Below are 18626 nucleotides of genomic sequence, written 5' to 3'. Positions count from 1 at the left end.
AACACCTCGTTATTCTTTCCGTGTCTCCTATTAGCAGCCCCAGCACTGCCATAGGAGCAAACTAGCTGGTATATAGTGGCAAGATTCTTGGGACTCATTATTTTCTGAACTCGAGGTAATTAAAGCTTTAGCAGCATTGACAAGGGTGGACTTTAACCACATTTTCTCTCTCTGAGATTATGAGCAACATGGTGAGAAAGAACATACTAACACCAGTGACAGTGAAAATTGCATAATTATTTGACCTATTTGACAAGAAACAAAATATTTTGGTCTTGTGAGACACTATTTGGGGTAAATCTGGCTCTTAAAATACACAGAAAATTTGGTGAGTTGGTGCAGGTCTTCAATCCTATTTAATTATTTGCCTACAGCACTGCACTCTGCAGGGAGAGGTAAGAGGAAGAGGAAATGCAGAATAATAACTGCTGTTAATGTAAAATGCATGAAAATGGATTAAAAACATAGGGCCAAGAATTTGCTTCCACTCTCGCCTGTGAGAATATTGCAAAAAGCACCCTCAAAAGTTGAGACCAGATTGTAACATGATCATGCCTCAGAACAGAGAGTGAGTGCGTTCACACCAGTTCCGTGTTGGAATCTCAAAATAGCAGCTTCATCCAGTCACTTGCTTATGAGACCTGAAAATATAAAATTGTGAAGAAAGCCTTGCTTGGAAGCTTTTTCTACAAAGATTAAGTACTTAAAAGTTAGACAAAGTTGTACAGACAGCATCAAGCATTTGTGGTCTGCACAATAGAAGAAAACACCATATTCAGAAGAAATAGATGCTGCAATTTCAAGCCTGATTCTTTAGTCCAGTGTTTGATTAGGAACAGTAATTGCATCCCATTTATTGTGCTGATAAAGAACATGGAGCTGCCACAGTCAGTTTGGACGGATGCCAAGGCAAACTCAGGGAGAACTGAAAAATCCCGTTAAGATGACCAAGTGGCAAATGATGGTTATTTATTCTAATCAATTTGTTAATTTACTTCTGGAAAAACTGGAATAATTTGTTCCTAATCAAAACAAGGACCTATTCATTACAGTGTGTATGATGAACTGCTACTAAATAGGCATAGCTAGGATTTCTAACAATTTTTTTTAAAAAAGAAGACAGATTTGGTAACTCACCCCCCAAAAGAAGACCATTTGGGTTCGTTTCCCTGGAACACACACTACCCCTTTATCCAGGCTAATTTCAAACACCATGCTGGTGGGCCTTCTACTCCAAGCTCTTTTGTCCTCTCGGTGCTGCAGCGCTCACTGACTTTTCACTCTACTTTCAAATGTTCCAGCTGTTCTCTTCCTACCCATACTCTCAAACACTAGTATCTATTTAACCTCTTCCCTTTGTGTACCATTGATTTAGTTAGGATAGCCCTGTCTGCTGAGGCCTCTTGTAACCTCTGCTGCTGCTGCCTAGGCTGGGTCACCTAGGACTTGGTTTTGCACAGTGCTCAGATTCTGCCTCTTCTCTCTCAAAAGGTAGGATTACCCTTAGTCATGAGATGCAGGTAAAAATTATATGCAAGGTATAACTTATTTTACATCAGCCCTAGCAATCCTTCTGTCTAAATCCTGAATAATGTTTAATTTGCCCTTCTCTGAACTCCAGCCTCATTGATTCCACTATGATAACAAGGTCTCTGAAGCCTCTCCTGAGCAAATATACCAGCAGCAATTTCATCAGTGCTCAGTGGGGAGGTCAATGGTAATGTCTTCACTCCTGACAAACCTGCAGATGCTCCAAGAAGATGATGCTGGGATTCAGTACATCTGCAGCCCAGAATGACACTGGCCAGCTCCTACCCATATGAAATGCCAAACATTTAGTGCCAAAACACTTGTCATCATTTGCTTAGTTCTCCCAAATGGGTAATTCTGAAATGACATTTCCCATGCTGTGACCTTGCTCTTGTTCTCTGACTGATAACAGCATGAGCACTTTGGAGAGACCAGGAGAGGGAAGAACCAGCAGACCAGCTGGCAGTCTGAGAGTCTCACACTGGAGCCAGGCTGGCAAAACCAAAATCCCACTCCCCAGCCTCACTGTTTCCTCCATCAGCTGTTGTGTCTTCCCTCTCCAGTGCCAGTTACTTGGCACCCTGGGCATACAGAGCCTCATTAAAACCCCACCAGCATGTGAGAAAGGCAAGCTCCACAGTGAAGGGAGGCACAGCAGGTATGTGCCAGCCTCTGGCGGGCTTGGGGCACACTTCCCTGCCTGTGGGACACAGCATGGGGACCAGGCAGCAGCACATCCCTTTCCTGCACAGGGTGCTGCTCACTCCCCAGCTACACTCCTTATGCCCTGCTCCATCCCTTTTTGCATCTCAAGTTCTTATTTTTTATTTTTAAACAGCCAGATTGAATCTTAATTATTTAAGCACCTTCCAGATTTAGAAAGCTGTTTTGGCTGTGAAAATAACACTCGGTGCAATCATCTCTCATCAATAAACCATGGAAACAAATGTGTACGCCTGTCAGGAAGGAATTTTTTTAAAGCACACTGAAAAGTGCTTTAAATAAAGCGTGAAAGACGTGAAAAGACCTAATATTGGTCATGTTTCAGTGAGCTCAGGACATTTTGGCTCAAGTGAGAAAAAATGGGACCTGTGCCTTATTCAATTAAGATGGCTTGATTTCTCACAAATAGGAAGGGATGCCTCAGAAACATCAAAAACATAAACCTGGACAAAGGGCCGTCAGAAAGGCACACTCACCTGACAGTTGTGCTGGGGTTTTTGTAGGGTTTGGGGTTTTTTTTCCACAGTGTTAAAACACACAGGTAAGGACAGCTGTGAATATTCATACTTTACTGAAAACTGCTATAAAGCCTCAAATCACACACACACAAATCATACAGGGGGTTGGTCCTTCACGGAAATAGAGATTTAAGCTTTAAAACAAAAAGAGGAAAAAACCTCTCCAACACCAACCAAATAGCATTCTTAACATCTTACTCTAATAAAAGAAATAGGATTAAAGAACAGTGGCATAGTCTCAATGCTTACTTTAGTGATAGATTTTCTTTTGTCCCAGTAAGAGCGTAAGGAAAATAATTTCGGATCCCACTGGGAAACACTCTCCATTATTGTACTCATAGAATCATAGAATATGCTGAGTTGGAGGGACTCCCCAGGATCATTGAGTCCAACTCCTGGCCCTGCACAGGACAGCCCAAGAGTCACACCATGTGCCCGAGGTCATTGTCCAAACACTTCTTGAATTCTGTCAGGCTTGGTGCTGTGACCACTTCCCTGGGGACCCTGTTCCAGTGCCAGCCACCCTCTGGGTGAAGAACCTCTTTCCTGATATCCAACCTAAACCTCCCCTGACTCAGCTCCATGTTGTTTCCTTGAGTCCTGCCTCTGGTCACAAGAGTCAAGAGATCAGTGCCTGTCCCCTGTCCCTCCACTATCCCTCTTGACAATGTTGAAAAGCGCAATGGGGTCTCCCCTCAGTCTCCTCTTCTCCAGACTGAACAGACCAAGTGATCTCAGCTGCTCCTCATACAGCTTCCCCTCAAGGTCCTTCATATCCTTGTGGCCCTCCTTTTGATGCTCTCAAATAGCTTAATGTCCTTTTTATATTGCGGTGATCAAAACAGCACACGGGACTCGAGGTGAGGCTGCCCCAGAGCAGAGCAGAGCGGGAATTTCCCCTCCTTTGACCAGCTGGTGACGCTGTGCCTGATGCACCCCAGGACACAGCTGACCCTCCCGGGACCTGTTTTTGACTATTTACAGCCCAGCATGACCTCTGGGGACTGTTTGCACATGGAGTTTCAATCAGGTGAGGTGAGGTTGCAATTCATTGCTTCAGCTGAATGACCATGGACATGGTATCACTGCCCAGGAGAAGCTACTGGATGCAGGGTTGGCATAGCCAGTTTTGATGGCTTCAACCAATCAGCTGTCTCCTACAGCTCGGGGAAAGCTCCAGGAAACCCTTTTTACTGCAGCTTTCTAAAATTGCTAACTGCTTCCCATAGAGTGGAGATACTTGATCTTGAATAAACCCCATGCAAATTGCTTCTTGACTCCTCTCCTTTGCAAAGCAAAGCTGCTCTTTACTTATGTAACATTTTCATTTAATTAACAAAGGGACGGAACAAACTTTTAGGAGGGGGAAAAAATTAAAAGGTCATCTTCCATCACGAGGGAATATGTGAGAGAGGGAAAGAAACAAACTGGTTTCTTCCTGTTGGCTATAATAACGCCAAGGCATCCTCACTATTGCCCCGTTAGGACCTTGTGGAGGTAATGAAGTGTCCGGAGAGCACGGACAGAACTTTCCTTCCTCTGTTGAGCATCCCTGCAATTGGAAAGGAGCCAAAGGAGATGCTTTGAGATTCCTTCCTCAGACATCTGACACTGTGGGGACCGGCTCAGCATATGCATGTAAATTACACAAAACCAGCGGTTTTATTATACGACCAAGTTAAAATACCACCTACTTAATTGCAGCCAGAGCTGACATTCAAAAATGCTGTCACGTTGCAAAGCCCGTTACTTCAAAACACAGGAAGCATCAACTACATCTGCCCGGGACCTTTAATGCAGGCCTGCGGCTCATCTCATTATGACAGTCTTTAATTACATGGTCCCATATTGTTTTTCACAGGGGCCCCCCGCTCCCACGGCCCGGGCTGAGAGCGCTCAGGGCCCGAGGAGCCGCTCTCTGTTTCCCGGAGCGGGCGCGGCCGGACCTGTTGGACGCGGCGGCTCCGACCCCCGGCCCGGCGGGAGCCCCGCACGCGCCGCTCCTGAGCCGCCCCCGCCGCCGGATTGGCTCTCTGCGCCCGTGACGTCATAGCGCCCCTCCGCCGCCGCCCGTGAGCCCCCCGCACCACTCTGACGTCACCGTCAGCCCACGGCCGGCGGGGGGGCGGGGCCCGCCGCTCCGTGCCCGCCTCTCGGCCCCGCCCCGCGGCTCGCAGCGGGACAGACCGGCCGGTGCCGCCCGCCGCCCCCAGTGCCGCCGCCGCCGCCAGGTAGGGCCGCGTTCCCGGCCGGGAGGGAGCGCAGCGCCGGGGCTCCCCGCCCGGAGGCGGGATGCGGCGCGGCCACCCGGGCCCGGAGGAGGATGCGGAGGACAGGGGGGGTGGGGGCCACGGCGGGCGGGGGGCGCCGCTCCGCGGGGCGCGCAACAAGTGCGGCGGCAGCGCCGGCGGTGCGCGGAGCGAAAGGGGGGCTCGGCTCCCGGCGAGGAGCGGCAGGGCTGCGGCCGGGGACGGGGCCGGCACTGACGGGCAGGCCGGCCGTGGAGGGAGGGGACGGGGCGGCGGAAGGGACGGGGCTCTCGCCGGGAGCGTCTTTTCCCCGGTGCAGTTTAGTCAAGAGCATGATGCAATCCCGCATTGCCATGGATACTGCATCCCGGGCGGCGGCGGCAGCGCCTTCCGCCGTGCGGGGCACGGAGTGGGGTGAAATAACAGGAGCAGGAAGGGAGGAGACCCCGCACCTCAGCCCCCATCCTTGGCCGCAGCTGCCTGCCCGGGGAGCTCCCGGAGGGCTGAGCGCTGCCACGGTTCCAGAAACTCTGATCCGTTTTTTTCCGCCGTGGCGGGTGTCTGGGGCGTGCGTCCCGCCAGCCCGGCCTCGCTGAGGCGGCTGCTGCCGGCCGGGGGAGCGGCCCGGCGGAGAGAGGCAGGGTGGCAGCGGAAGGGCTCGTCGGGCTCGGAAGGGAATGCTGTTACTACTTCTTCTTCTCTGAACTCTTGCCCAGCGCCCCTGACCGCCATACTGGTTTAGAACTGGAGCTGCTGGCACGGTAGTTCCCGGGTCTGTGTGGGACAGGGCAGACGCCGCGTTAAACCAGCGCCCTGGAGATGTGCAATGCTTCTGAAAGGGGCCGGCCCGTTTTGAAACCTAGATGTTTAAAGAGTACGTGCATTAGGAAATGAGCAGAAAAGGAAGGGCAAACGACAGAAATGTGTCAGTGTGTCAGATGCCTGTGCAGGGACTTTCTTAAAAACTTTATGGCTTTGCTTTTATCTCTTCATCTCCTGGAAGCCCTCGGGCACCAGCAGCATTAGAAGTCGGCAGTGCCCGGGGTTATGTGAGGTATTGTCTTGGGCAATAGTGTTTTCTCCTTCCCTGCCTGCGTTTGCTGCCTTTCTGCCCGCATTTCTTTGCCCTGATTCCCAGGGATGCAACATCTGAAGATCCCACTCCAGAGAGCTGTCCGGTATCAATCTGAACTGTGAGTCTGCAGACAAAAGGCCAGTTTTGCAGACCTGGGCAGGAATAGTAGCACCTTGGCTCGCTGAGCAAGGAGGGCTCCTGGCAGACGACAAGAGGCGTTCCTCCCTCCGGCAGCTGGGTGCACTGCGCGCTCCGTGTCCCAGCCGCGGCTGAACGGCAGTGCCCCGTACGGCTCATTTGTATTCTCAGTGCTTCGGATGATCTCTGATGCTGTGGGATTCAGTGCCATGGCAGAGTTCTCGTGGCTGTGACAGAAAACTCCAGCAAAGAGCTCGGCCGGCTCCTAGCGATGGCGGGGGAAAACAAGGCAGGGGCATGGCTGCAGTTGGGATGCTTCCCATCAGGAGGTCTCCAAAACCGCACTGTGCGAATGGAAACACGCTCTGCAGCTGAAACTAGAGGCGGACGAGCGTGCAGGCGTTTCCCGTGGCGGCACAGCCTTTCGCCGGAGTTTTGGGCCAGGTTGCTTCCAGGGTGAGGTTATCTCTGCCAGAGCAGCTCCCTCCAGGACCTGGCAGCTGCGGGCCTGCCGTAAACCGCCGGCTGAAATTATCGCCGGCGGCCGCGGTGGGTGGAGGGTTTGCGGCTGCGAAGTTTTTGTAGATGCGGGCTAATGGTGCTGCTGCATCAGTGTTAAGCTGCTAGCGTAGAGGGAGGGGATTTTTTTGGTTTAAATAAGAACTTCCGAATAACGCTGAGGAGTTTTGCGATGTATTTCACTCTTAAGCGCTTCCTGCTCCTTCGGTGCAGTCACAGCCGGAGATTTTCCTCTGCTGTTCAAATACTCCATAGCTAGAGATAAGTACTGGTGCAGACTCACCGCTGCTAACAGCAGCTGAAGCTCTGTCGGGGAGAGTCAGCCTGTGGCACACGTGATCGTCTGATGCTGTTTAGCAGTAAAAGCTGGAGTTTTTAATGTAAGTATTCATGTATTTGTGGTGCACTCGACATAGTCTGCTTTCAAAGCACCAAGTAGCCAACACAGGTACTCTGCCTTGGGGTAGCTGTGCTTGCGCACAGAGGGAGGATTTCACCTGAAACTTGCGGTATTTGGAGATAGCTGGGGTGGAGATCTCTTCCCAGCATTGTGTGAATTTAGGAGCAAATGAAAAGGACCACAGCGCGGTTTTCTGAAGTTAAGAGTGGATTTGCCCTCACGGATGCTGTTGCCGGCTGACATTAGTCAAGAGCACTAAAAGACATGCCAGAATTATGCTTGATACTACTGCATTTTGTACAAGGCATATATTACATGTATAATGTGTGCTGGAAGCTCTTCTTTGTATTTTTTATTCATAAGTAGCTAAGTTAATCATGTGTTCTAACCTAAGTCTCCTGTATTTTAGCATTCAAATGCAACCAGGGAGAGCAGCAGTGAAATGAATATGCAGTGTGGCTTTGTCTTGCAAGCTGGCAAAGGATCTGGCTAGTGCTTCATGCTGCTTTTTAAAAAACAGCTGCACTTTGTGAGTTATTGCCTTTTACCTAGCAGCAGCTGATCAGATGGACTATCTTTGATTAAAACTCATGCATATTTGGTACTTAAATATAGCATCATTAATAGTATTTAGTTTATGTGCTGTCTGACCAGTCCCTGGCTTTACTTATTGCAGTATTTTTAGTAAGTTGATGTTGTTCTTAAATTTCTCAGCATGAATTCTTCTTGTTGCATTCTTTGTCTTCTTAGTACAGCCAGAATTGAAATAAAATATTTTGAATTCTCTGGCCTAATCTCATCTTTCCCTGCTGACTTCCATTTTGTGTTGTTTATAAGAGGAATTAACTTAGAGAAGATAAGTTAACAGAACAAAAAAAAAAGTAAATTTGAAATAGTACTGTAGATCAATCACACCTGTGGACAGTTTCTTCAATTGTGCTTTCTTTTGCAACTTGCTAGGAGCAGGCTTTTGGAAATATGTTTGAAGATTCAGATTTTTGGGAATGATGGTGGAACTGACAATATTTTAGGATTTCAGGCTGACCTGGTGCTCAAGTCCAGCAGCCACAGATGGAGAGCCCAATGCTGAGCGTGGTCCAGAGCTGCCCCTTGGGAAGCATGTTCCTTGTAAGTGACATTCAGCTGGTAATGGGTTAAATGCTCTCAAGTACTGAGCTGACCTCATTCCTTTACCTTCCTCATTTTTGGGGCAGTAAACTTTGCAACATCAAAAGCTTCTGTTTCTGCTGAGCTCAGAAAAAAAAGACACCCAGATGAAGCACAAGGTTAAAATACTTGTCTTTTGCCTTCTTCTGGTCGTCTGAGCAACGCTCACTCGGTGGCAGACAAAGCGAATCTCCCAGTTAATGCTGTCTGTATCCCACCTGAGTAAAATTTTTGGGAGAGAGACAGCAGATGTCTGCACTGTTAAAACAGTGTCGTGCCTCTGTGTACTATTGTCCCCTCTGGCCCTCTTGGAGCTAGTGCTAAAAGGAGGTTACCAGTGAGTGCTCATTGTCACTGCTGCCTGCCCAACAGGCAGGGCGGGAGGGTGTGGTGGTGTGGAGCAGTGACTGGATGGAAAGGTGGGCTCAGGGCCATGTCAGGTGTCACCCTGCTACCCACATGGTAGGTGACTTAGTTCTCTGGGTCTGGGTTCCCACCACAGCAGCAGGAAGCCAGAGCACCTCTACTGTGCAGAGTTGTTCCCTGTGACAACTCATGCCAGGAAGGCTCTTTTGGACTGAGAAAGCCCTTTGGAGCAAATGTGCTCTTGGAGGCGCGTTTGGTTTTTTTTATTCCAGACATGGAGGTTTTGTTCTCTGACTTCGAACAAAAAGAGACAGGGGTGCTATTTCATCACTGAAGAGCAGAGCCACAAATACCTCTACCTATTCTTTCTTGGCATGTTGTTTTACTCCCAGGAGTGGCATGCTGTCTTAAGATGGATCACAAGCAAAATGTCTCTTCACATCTACAAAAGCTCCACTTAGATTTGGCAGCTCTTCCTTTAGGGTGTGAAGGCATGTATAGGTAATTATGCTGTTTACTATAACCTCCCCTGCATAACTGAACAACTCATTCATTTTGGCATCTTAATGTCAGTCTTCTTTTGTTACCTTCTGTTGTTACCATGTCCTGAATTAATTGTGTGGGGGTGAGATCTATAAAACTGTTTAGACATAGGAATACTATGGGGGCTGTTGGCCTCAGCTCTTGCAGTAATGCTTTTGTTTTCCTGTTTTTACAGTGTACAAAACTACATTCTTCCAGGCCGCAGCATAAGCTTTTCAAAGCTGTTTTGCTACATAATAGATTGAAGAAGTTGATGCTTTCTGCATGACAGAGAACACTTCTCCATGTGCATCCAGACACTTCACAAAACTGACAATAATCCTTGTAATGTAGTTGCTAATTTGTTTTGTGATTCTTAAATGTGTTAAAAATGCAGAATATTCCTGCAGTTTGTGCATACTAGCATTGAAAATGCTTTTTCCCTTAAATGGAAGAACACACAAGGACAAATGAAAAGGATAGTCAATTAATTACATAGATGTTGGTCTGTTTAAAAACTTATTTCCAGGTCAGATTGCTTTGCTATGACCTTTCCTAAGGCTGTTTAAATTTGGTATTGCAGCAATACGGTTAAGAGGGCATTGCTTAGGCTAATATCCCTGCAGTTCCTAAGTGCTGATCGGTAAAAGTGATTTTTATCTGGGTTTCTGAGGCCACTGAAACCTGTCCCCATCATCTGACAGAACAGCAGTTAGATGTTTGTTTAACAAACAGTGACATGAATTGATTTTTTTGATTGACAAATCACATAAATGCTACCTTCAATCTTATTATGGAAATAACTTTTAGAGTTGCTGTTGACTGTGTATGCATTGGGTCTCCTTATATCTATGTAATGAAATTAATCTCCTGAAATTTATTGCCTTGGTTTCTCTGTTTGTGTTTTGGCATTTAGAACACATTATCTTACAGGGCAAATAAGAGCACAAGAGCAAACTTGTCTGAAGTATGTGGTTGGTAAATGCTTTCCTGCTGTATTGGATGCAGTGGAGAATTATTTAATTTTCTTGGTGAAGTAGTTGACTTGTGTGAAACAGGAATAAACCTCCTTACCAGGTGCAGAGATTTTACAAAAAATGCGTGCTGCTAAGTGCAATTGCCGCTTCTCCATGAACAAATGAATCATGCTACTTATGATGAGCTCAGTGCCGTGAGTTGAGTTGGCCTTGGCATCCCGTTGGATGGGTATTTTTCATGCCCTTATTAAAACTTTATTAACTGTAGAGGTTGTGCTTCATTAATCATAACTTTGACCAGTGGCATACTGGGCATGTAAAAATATACAGACATTTCATGAACTTGTATTTAAGCTAAAGTTGTCTGTATTTAATTGACCTCTAAGTCAAAACTTTGTATCAAACATTTGCCTGCCAAGTGATATGCTTTGGGCAGTGACTAAATATGCTGAGTTGCCCTAATATTTACAGGAGATAAAACTTGGTTGTGCAATACAGCAAATGTGGAATAAACCTTTTTCCTGCATTTTCAAATTGTGCCCTGTGCTTTGATCCCTACATAACCGTCCTCTTGGAGACTCTGGGTCAGCAATTTGAACAAACCAACTGTTCCTCTTTTGTTACCGCTTGGAAGTGCTCCTCTCCCTCTTGACCTTGAGAAAACTGTTTCTCTTCTTGCCAGCTGTCTTTGCAGTGACTGGAGGGTAATTGCTTTCTTCCGATGTGCATGTTCAGGCTCTCTGCTGTAAAACATGTACTTGATTTCATAAAGGATGTAGTCTTGATTTAGATAACACTCCAGCTTTTCTGTATGCCAATGGGTGTTTTTGTTGGTGTCATCTTAAGGATGTTACCAGGGTTAGATATAAACTAACAAGTATTAATTTGCAGAACAATGTTGTTTACCTTATTAAACCAAATACACCTTATATGTTTAGGTAGTTAATTCATAAGCAGGCAAATTGATGCCTTTTTTCTTTTTTTCCCCCCTCACTTTACTTCTTGCTGTTAAAAGTTTGCTGGGAAGCATTTCAGGTTAAAGCAGTATTTCTGCTGTGCCCATGTGGACTAAAGAGCCCTTAGCAAAAATGCCTTGTTCCCTTAGACGCCATACAGTTAAGGTTTGGAGCAGACCACAACTTTGTGGAGGAGCAGCAGCTCCTCTTCTGAGTTAAAACCATGACACGTATATTTAAGTAGAGATCTTGAAGCTCTTAGAAATGAGCAAAAGAAATCTACTCTTATATTTGCCACTACTGTATCATTGTCAACATAGTGGTCTGAACATAGAGGTCTAGTCCTTGAGCTGATCCTGGGTCCTCAGGTTTGGGTTCACTTGAGACAATGAAGACTTGGGAAGCTATAGGCCTTTATGCCTTAATCTATGTAGGCTTCCCTTTAGATGTGCTGTTTCTATGCACATAATTGAATCAGAAAGCTTCAGTTAGTCTTTTCCTGAAGGAATATTCCTGCTCTTGGGTTACTTTTAAAAATACTAGTGTTTTGAATCATCATTTTGAGAATCATCTCCTTGCCAAACAGTAGGGAGAACCTTTGACTTAAATAACAATAATTAAACCTTTAACCAGTTAGGAGGATGACATTCTTCAATGTTTAACATCGCCCTGCCCTTTAGAAAAAGAAACTTGAGAAACCTTCCTGCATGTTGAAGGTCAAATGTCATGTTACTTCGGGTGCATGGCCCGCGTGCTTGCCGGAAACCATCTGTGGGGTCAGTTCATTCACATGGCTGCTTGCATGCTTTTGAGGAAGGGCTTGTGTGGTAGTCGCAGGCCTTGCACACGAATCTGGATTTGGCTTTGAAGGACGCAGTGAAAGTTGTGCTTGCATTTTATGTACGTGCTTCTGTGGATTGCAGGGCAGCAGATGCCTATGGCAAGTGATTGTGGTTTGGTGGTTCATTTCTGTTTTACAGTACTGACATGGAGAGGTTGCTCTTAGCTGATTACAGACCCTGTGAACTGGTACAAATTCAGCTGGTTGTCCTAAATTAAGGTCATGCATTTATCACTTGCATCATACATTTATCCCTCGATTCACTTGGTGTACAGTGACCTTTTGGCATGTTGTTAAGGTTTGCATTAATCTTGTGAGCTTGACTTAGTGCATGCATAAAGCCTCATTAAAGGGGAAAATACCTGCATTTGTACAATACGGTGCAGAATGTTCTTATTTTATTAACGTATGTGATATAGTGACAGAAAGTAAGCTGCCAGTCCAGTAGGCCTGGTTACCTGTGGATTTTTTTCTCTGCCTCTGTCACATGCCTAAACAGAAAAGCCTCTTGCAAAAGATTTGGGCAGGTTTTTTAATATTTTTTTTTTGAATTCTGACTTGTTTGGCACCCAGAAGGTGCAGCTGAGACCATGGTTGCCTCTGCAGCCTCATTTGCTCTGGCTGTAGAAGGAGTGGCTGGGTTTGCCAGCCACTAGATTCAACCATGGGCTGGGAAGTTTTGTGTGAATGTCTCCATCACCTGCAAGAGCTTGAAACACAGTGTAAGGACTAGAGGAGAGCACAAGTACAAGGGAACACCAGCAATACATAGGGTGGCAGATCCTTACATAGAGTTTGAGAGAGATTGCACTGAGCAAGTCAGTAAGGGGTACTGCATTTGTTTGTTCAGTTAAAAATGAGGAATAAAATAATAGTAATACAGGTAATCACAGAAGGCCACTGTGTTTCAGTTTGATCATTGCTCTGCTAATGAATGAGTTGTTGCTGCTGCCTCTACTTGCTTATAGGTAAAAATTGTGCATGGCTGTAAGCCATTTTTAGAGTTGATGGTGTCAGACCACTTGTCATGTGAGTTTAAATAGTAGTAGCTCTGTGTCCTAGTTTCATCTGGAATAGAGTTAATTTTCTTCTTAGCTGGTACAGTGATGTATTTTGGGTTTAGTATGAGAATAGTGTTGATAACACACTGATGTTTTAATTGTTGCTGAACAGGGTGTACTCTAAATCAAGGACTTTTCAGTGTTCCATGCTCTGCCAGTGAGCAGGTGCATAAGAAGCTGGGAGGAAGCACAATTAGGACAGCTGATCCAAACTGGCCAAAGGGATATTCCTTACTGCAGAATATCATGGTCAGTGTATAAACTGAGGGGAGTTGGCTGGGAAGCTCCAACTGCCGTTCAGGGATGGGCTGGGCATTGGTCAGTGAGTGGCGAGCAATTCTACTGTGCATCACTTGTGTTTCTTGGATTTTATTCCTCCTTCTCTCTTTTTGTTATTTGTGTTTTCATTATTATTATTGTTGTTATTGTAATTGTTAATTTTAGTTCATTTATTAAACTATTCTTATCTTAACCCACAGGCTTTACCTTTTTCCAGTTCTCTCCCCTGTTCCTCAGAGGGGTGAGCAAGCAGCTGTGGGGTGTTAGTTGCCAGCTGGAGTCAAATCATGGCACTCTGTGGTCCTCTGGTTTTGCAGCTGTCATTAGGTTCCCAAGTAATTCTCCATAGGCCGTACCCACCCGATCCTCCACTTTTACGTGACAGGTTCCCAGAACCTCTAACTTCTTTACCCTTTTCTTAGCCCTTTCAAAACCATCATCTTCTCCCTTTGAAGCACACAAAAGCAGGCTGCAAGTCTGGTCATGCCTTGCAGAATAAAAATAATATCCTTTGGTACTTCTTTGTATTGATTTCTTGTTCTATCACCACTGCTAAGTGGTTGCATTATAGTGCAGGAAGGGACTGCTAATGTTGTTTTCAAATGTTTTTCTCTCATTTTTTAAAGTCTGTCTTAATTGGCTCATACTTTCTAAATTCAGTGCTGGGCTTGTTTAGATCAGAGACTCAGATCTAAACTCTAGTTGAACAATTGCAGAGCTATGATGAATTTCCAGTTGTGCAGACTGGATGCTTCTTGGTTTCACAAAACACGTCAGGCTCAAACGATGCATCAGCTCAGGTATCAGTTGCATATAGCACAGTGCAGTTTTCTAAGCATTTGTGGGATTGACTTTGTGTCTTAAAATATGCATTTAGGAAGCTGTTAAAATACAGTTTTGCATCCTGAAGGATGAGAAACAGAGATATTTCTCTGTGAGAACACAGTAGTGTTGCCAGTTTTTAACTGCGCTTTACAGTGTATGAAAAACCATCGTCTTGGATGTGTTTTATATACATCCTTTAGTGTTGTGTTGCCTTCAAAGGAGAGATGCATGGCCTTGGGAGGAGATGACCATCTTTGAACCTGCAGTGACTGTGAGTGGCCAACTGCATGTGTGAAGAAGCCTAGCAGAGAAGTTACGTAGTTTTCCACCCCTCTTCTTACTTCATTTTTTGTTGCTGCACCTTTTCACACTTCCATATTTCTGTCTGTATCTATTTTTCAGTCTTTGTTGTTTAAAACCTTACTCACCCAACACCATGAAAGGTTGTTTTGCAGAACAGAGGAGCAGGGCTGGATTTTGCACTGAACTGATGGAGAAGCTCTAGTCTGCCATTGGTGGTTGAGACACGTCCTCCCTTACAGCATCATTGCTCTTCTAAGATCCTTACCAAATTCCCACCTAAGCTGTCAGTCATTAGTGTGAGAGTAGAATATTAACAAAGTCTGATTTTTTGGTGGTTTTTTGGTTTTTTCCCTACCCTTATTCCTCCACCACATACCTCCAGTGTGGGAATATGAACTTGAGCATTTAACTCCCTGGTCAAGAATAACAGGTCTGTTTAATTGAAGAGTCCTTTTGCTGCTGTTTGGTTTAGAGATGACACATCTATGTGGAGGGCTTGTATTACACAGAGATAAAAACATTGTGGAAAAATAACCTGCAACTACAGGAATGGTGTTTTGATACTTGAAAAATTGGTTAATGAAAGAGTTTTTTGCATAAAAGCATGTTTTGCTTTTAGCATACAGTAAAAATAGAGGTGTGTTGGTGGTGAGATTCCAGAGGGGAAGACTTTCAGAGAGCTGCTGACATGAATAAGCAATTTAATTGCCTGAAGCATTATTCTGTATCCTATACAGTCTGTACGAAACATGTATGAAATAGGTACACTCAGAATGTACAGGGTTTACCTGCTGAGCAACTTTGAATGTGTTGACATTTTTATAATTAATGTGCAGAGTCTTAATATAGAGGCTGAAGAGGATGTCTTTTGCCCAGAGTTTAAAGAGTTTCTTTAAAAGCGTTGCTGATGAAACAGCACTTAACTCTGTCCTTTCACTCCTGGTAGAATATGAGCATTTATAAAATACACTGTAAGTTAGGTTTTCACTTTGCTGCAGTCAGCATTGTTTCCTATGTGTAAATCACTAAGTGCATAGCAATGTGTTTTTGTCATATAATGAATTTAATAATAAGCTTTGGACATCAAGTAAAAAATATTTGGTGTTATCAGAAAATCAAACTTCCCATTGAAATTTAGTCTTGGACTACTGTGTTCAAGATGTGTCTCAAATCACTAGTAAGGTTGCTGTTTGTTTTTTCTTACAGTATAACATACAAGACTGAAAATTAAAGGAGATTTTTTCCCTCTGTCCTCATGGCCCTCAGCTGCAGCCAGCCAGGGTATAGCAAGAGGTTTTGGTCATATTCACTGTCTGTCTTTCTATTTCAATCCTTTTCTGTGTATTTATTTCCATTAGCTCTGTTTCTTTTGGAATACTTTTCCTGTGTTTAGATTGAAGAATAGTTGTCTTTTCTTGAAAGAAACGTGTAGTTGGTTCTTCATGTGTTTGGTCTCTCAACAGTTAACATTTTCCCCGTTCCCCTATCTGACCTGCCTTGAGACCATCCTTAGTTCTGCAGTTTTCAAGACAGAAACAGGGTAATGCATCCTAAAATCTGCCTCTTTCATAGTTTAAACATGTCAAGGTTGGGTTTTTTGTTGTTGTTTGCTTTTTGCAGTGCAATAATCTGTCAGTTCATGCTGCTACAATTATATTTAAGAAATCTTGTAGGTTAGCTCTGCATGACATATCCTGTCTGACCTTTTGTTATTTCGTGTTTTCTCTTTTCTGCAGTTTTTGTACTTTTCACTAGAACCATTCTTATATGTAAAATGATGATTGTGCAATGCATTTTATTTTGGCCTCCTCTTTATAGTATTTTAGAGTTCTGCATTAGACATACTACATCTTCCATTTTGTCCATCTGTTTCATTTACCTTTCTTTTTGATGTGGTTCCTTGCTGGGTGCAGTGTGATGGCTTTGCTCAGCTTCAGCCGCATGAGACCTGTTCGTCACCCACATGTCCACGTTGTGCTACTGCTTCTGCTGCAGTAAATCAGCAGCACGATGGACCCGGCTGAAAGCTGATCTTGCTTGATTGGCTTCTTTGGGGCTACCTCAGTTTTTCCAGGTTCCTTCCACCCAGGCGGGGTGGAGAATAGGGAAGGAAAGAAAGCAGCCTTGCAGCAGTGTCAAAACTGTTGCTGTCTGTTCCTCTTTGCTGCACATGCCCTGGGTATGGCTATATAAATAGTTATATGGTTGTATAGTGGACCAGGCTGAATAGAGAAATTGGAGCCTGAGGGTTGCTGGTAGGCATGGGCTGGCACCACAACTGGATGGATGGAGATGCTTATCTTTAGGAATGAGTAAATTGCTGAAGATGTTGTTAAAGAGACTTCGGACACGCAGTGAGGCAGAGAAGGCACGTCTGGTGCCCCCTTTTCCAGGGGACTGCTGCCCTGCTGAGAGTGGGGTAGCTGCAGGGTTGGTAAAGAAACCTGTTGCCTGTTGTTTGGGTGGATATTGCTTTGTCCCTGTATTTAAAGCAGATATATTACATTAAGTTACAGTACTAACCCTGCCGTTGCTCCAGTGCTTGTGAAAGTATGAAGCAAATGTAGCAAAACCTTCTGCATCTTGGTGCTGGAGCTGGGGCTTCAGTTTAGCTGTGTTATTCCTTGGAACAGATTTTAATGGCAGCAGGGTTCTCACTGCACCAAGAATTTGATACCTCTTATTGAAAGAAAAGTGTGGCAAAACTTTGGAGGAAAGGGACTTATTTTCCTGGAATTCACTGCCTGACTTCTGCAGGTAACTGAAGCTTTTATGTTACAAGTTTGCAGAAAACAGCTTGGAAGTTGCCAGATACGTGGAGTTTTTTTCCTCCAGTAGTCTATTTAAAGTTCATAGAAAGAGTCAGTGATAAGATCACACGCAGCTGTACCATTACAGAATTTCCTTGTAATTGGTTGTCTGGTCTTTCTACCCTTAAAACAAATAATAAAATACAAGAAACCACACTACTTACCTCCTGGAGCAGGGTCTTTTGATGAAGTAACATTTTGGAAAGTGCTGCCAAAATCAAACAAAGGAAATGTGCAGGTACAAATGTTTTCTAACTACTCCAGGAGTCAATCATCTTTCAGGGGCCTTTGTTACAGCAATGATTTGGTACCACAAAACTTTCTGATTCTCAGGAAAAGTTGGTTTGACGTGGGTCTGGTGCAGGCAAGGATGTTCAGCTCCTCAGGATTCATCAGGCTTTTCAGCCCTGAGTTCTGTAACAGAAATGCCATCAGCTGGCTGCCTGGTTTTGGCAGTAATAACAATTTGCAGATGTGTGAAGTGTTGCACAAGAAGGGAAAGGTGTGGGAGAATGATCTGACAAATGCATCTGTAAGAAGTCTCTTGTCTCCTTGTTTTCTGTCCCTATGCCAGGACATGTCGTCTTCACTTTCAGTACTCCTTGTGAATCCTAGACAGGAACAAGGTCAAAAACTTGTTTTATATAGTGTTAGCACCTTCATCCTTTAGAAAAGCAGATCTTAAAGGTAGTTGATTTTCAGAATAATGAGCCTAATTATTTTTGCACTGTTTGAAGGCAGGGGGTTTAACAGGGCACGTAGTGGTTAGGATTCTGTCCTGAGCAGCACAATGCCATGGCATAACACTTGTACCTAAAGTAATGTTTTTTCTTCTTTTAATTCTAAGAATGGTGGGAAAAGGAAAAATTTTTGGTACCTTCTTCTGTTTAAAGCTAGCCGTCATTCATACTTGCCTGACCTCTGTTAGGACTGTTTACTTATGTATGATGGTACAGTCTGGCATGATGTTTAGCGTCTTAAAATGAAGGTACCAAGTATTGGTACAGCTGCAGCCACACAGGGTCTCGCAGGAGTACAGCATGAACATAGGAAAGTTTTGAGATTGACTTCTAGCATGGCTGACTGTATAATGAAATGGCAGCAAGGCAAGCACTGGGGTGCATTTACAGTGCCAGTATGCATCCTTTCTTCCTTAGGTAAAAGTATAGAAATTCACTTGTATTGAAGAATGTAACTAATACAGTGTATTGCATGTAATTTTATATGCTAGGGCTCATCAGAGAATTTCACTTCTTCCACAGCACTCCAGGTACTACCCCACAAGCACTGGAAATAGAGTAAGCACACAAATAAATACTTAACATACTGTAACTTGCCTAAGGGTGACTTGTTTGTGTGCTTTTTCA

The 18626-nt window shown here is 44.7% G+C and overlaps 1 protein-coding gene across 1 annotated transcript in view; it reads left to right on the top strand.

The window, feature by feature from the left end:
- The first annotated feature begins 4934 nt into the window (after nt 1–4934).
- Nucleotides 4935–18626, top strand: part of ELOVL5 (ELOVL fatty acid elongase 5) — a 39402-nt gene continuing 25710 nt past the window's right edge. The window contains exon 1 of the mRNA XM_032104638.1: nt 4935–5002. The gene's annotated coding sequence lies outside the window, so the exon portion shown is untranslated. The remainder of the gene's footprint in view (nt 5003–18626) is intronic.

Source organism: Corvus moneduloides, chromosome 3 (genome assembly GCF_009650955.1).
Source record: "Corvus moneduloides isolate bCorMon1 chromosome 3, bCorMon1.pri, whole genome shotgun sequence".
In the NCBI taxonomy this organism is placed as follows: Eukaryota; Metazoa; Chordata; class Aves; order Passeriformes; family Corvidae; genus Corvus; species Corvus moneduloides.
The sequence above is the reverse complement of the archived record's forward strand: the minus strand, read 5'-3'. Positions and strand labels throughout refer to the sequence as shown.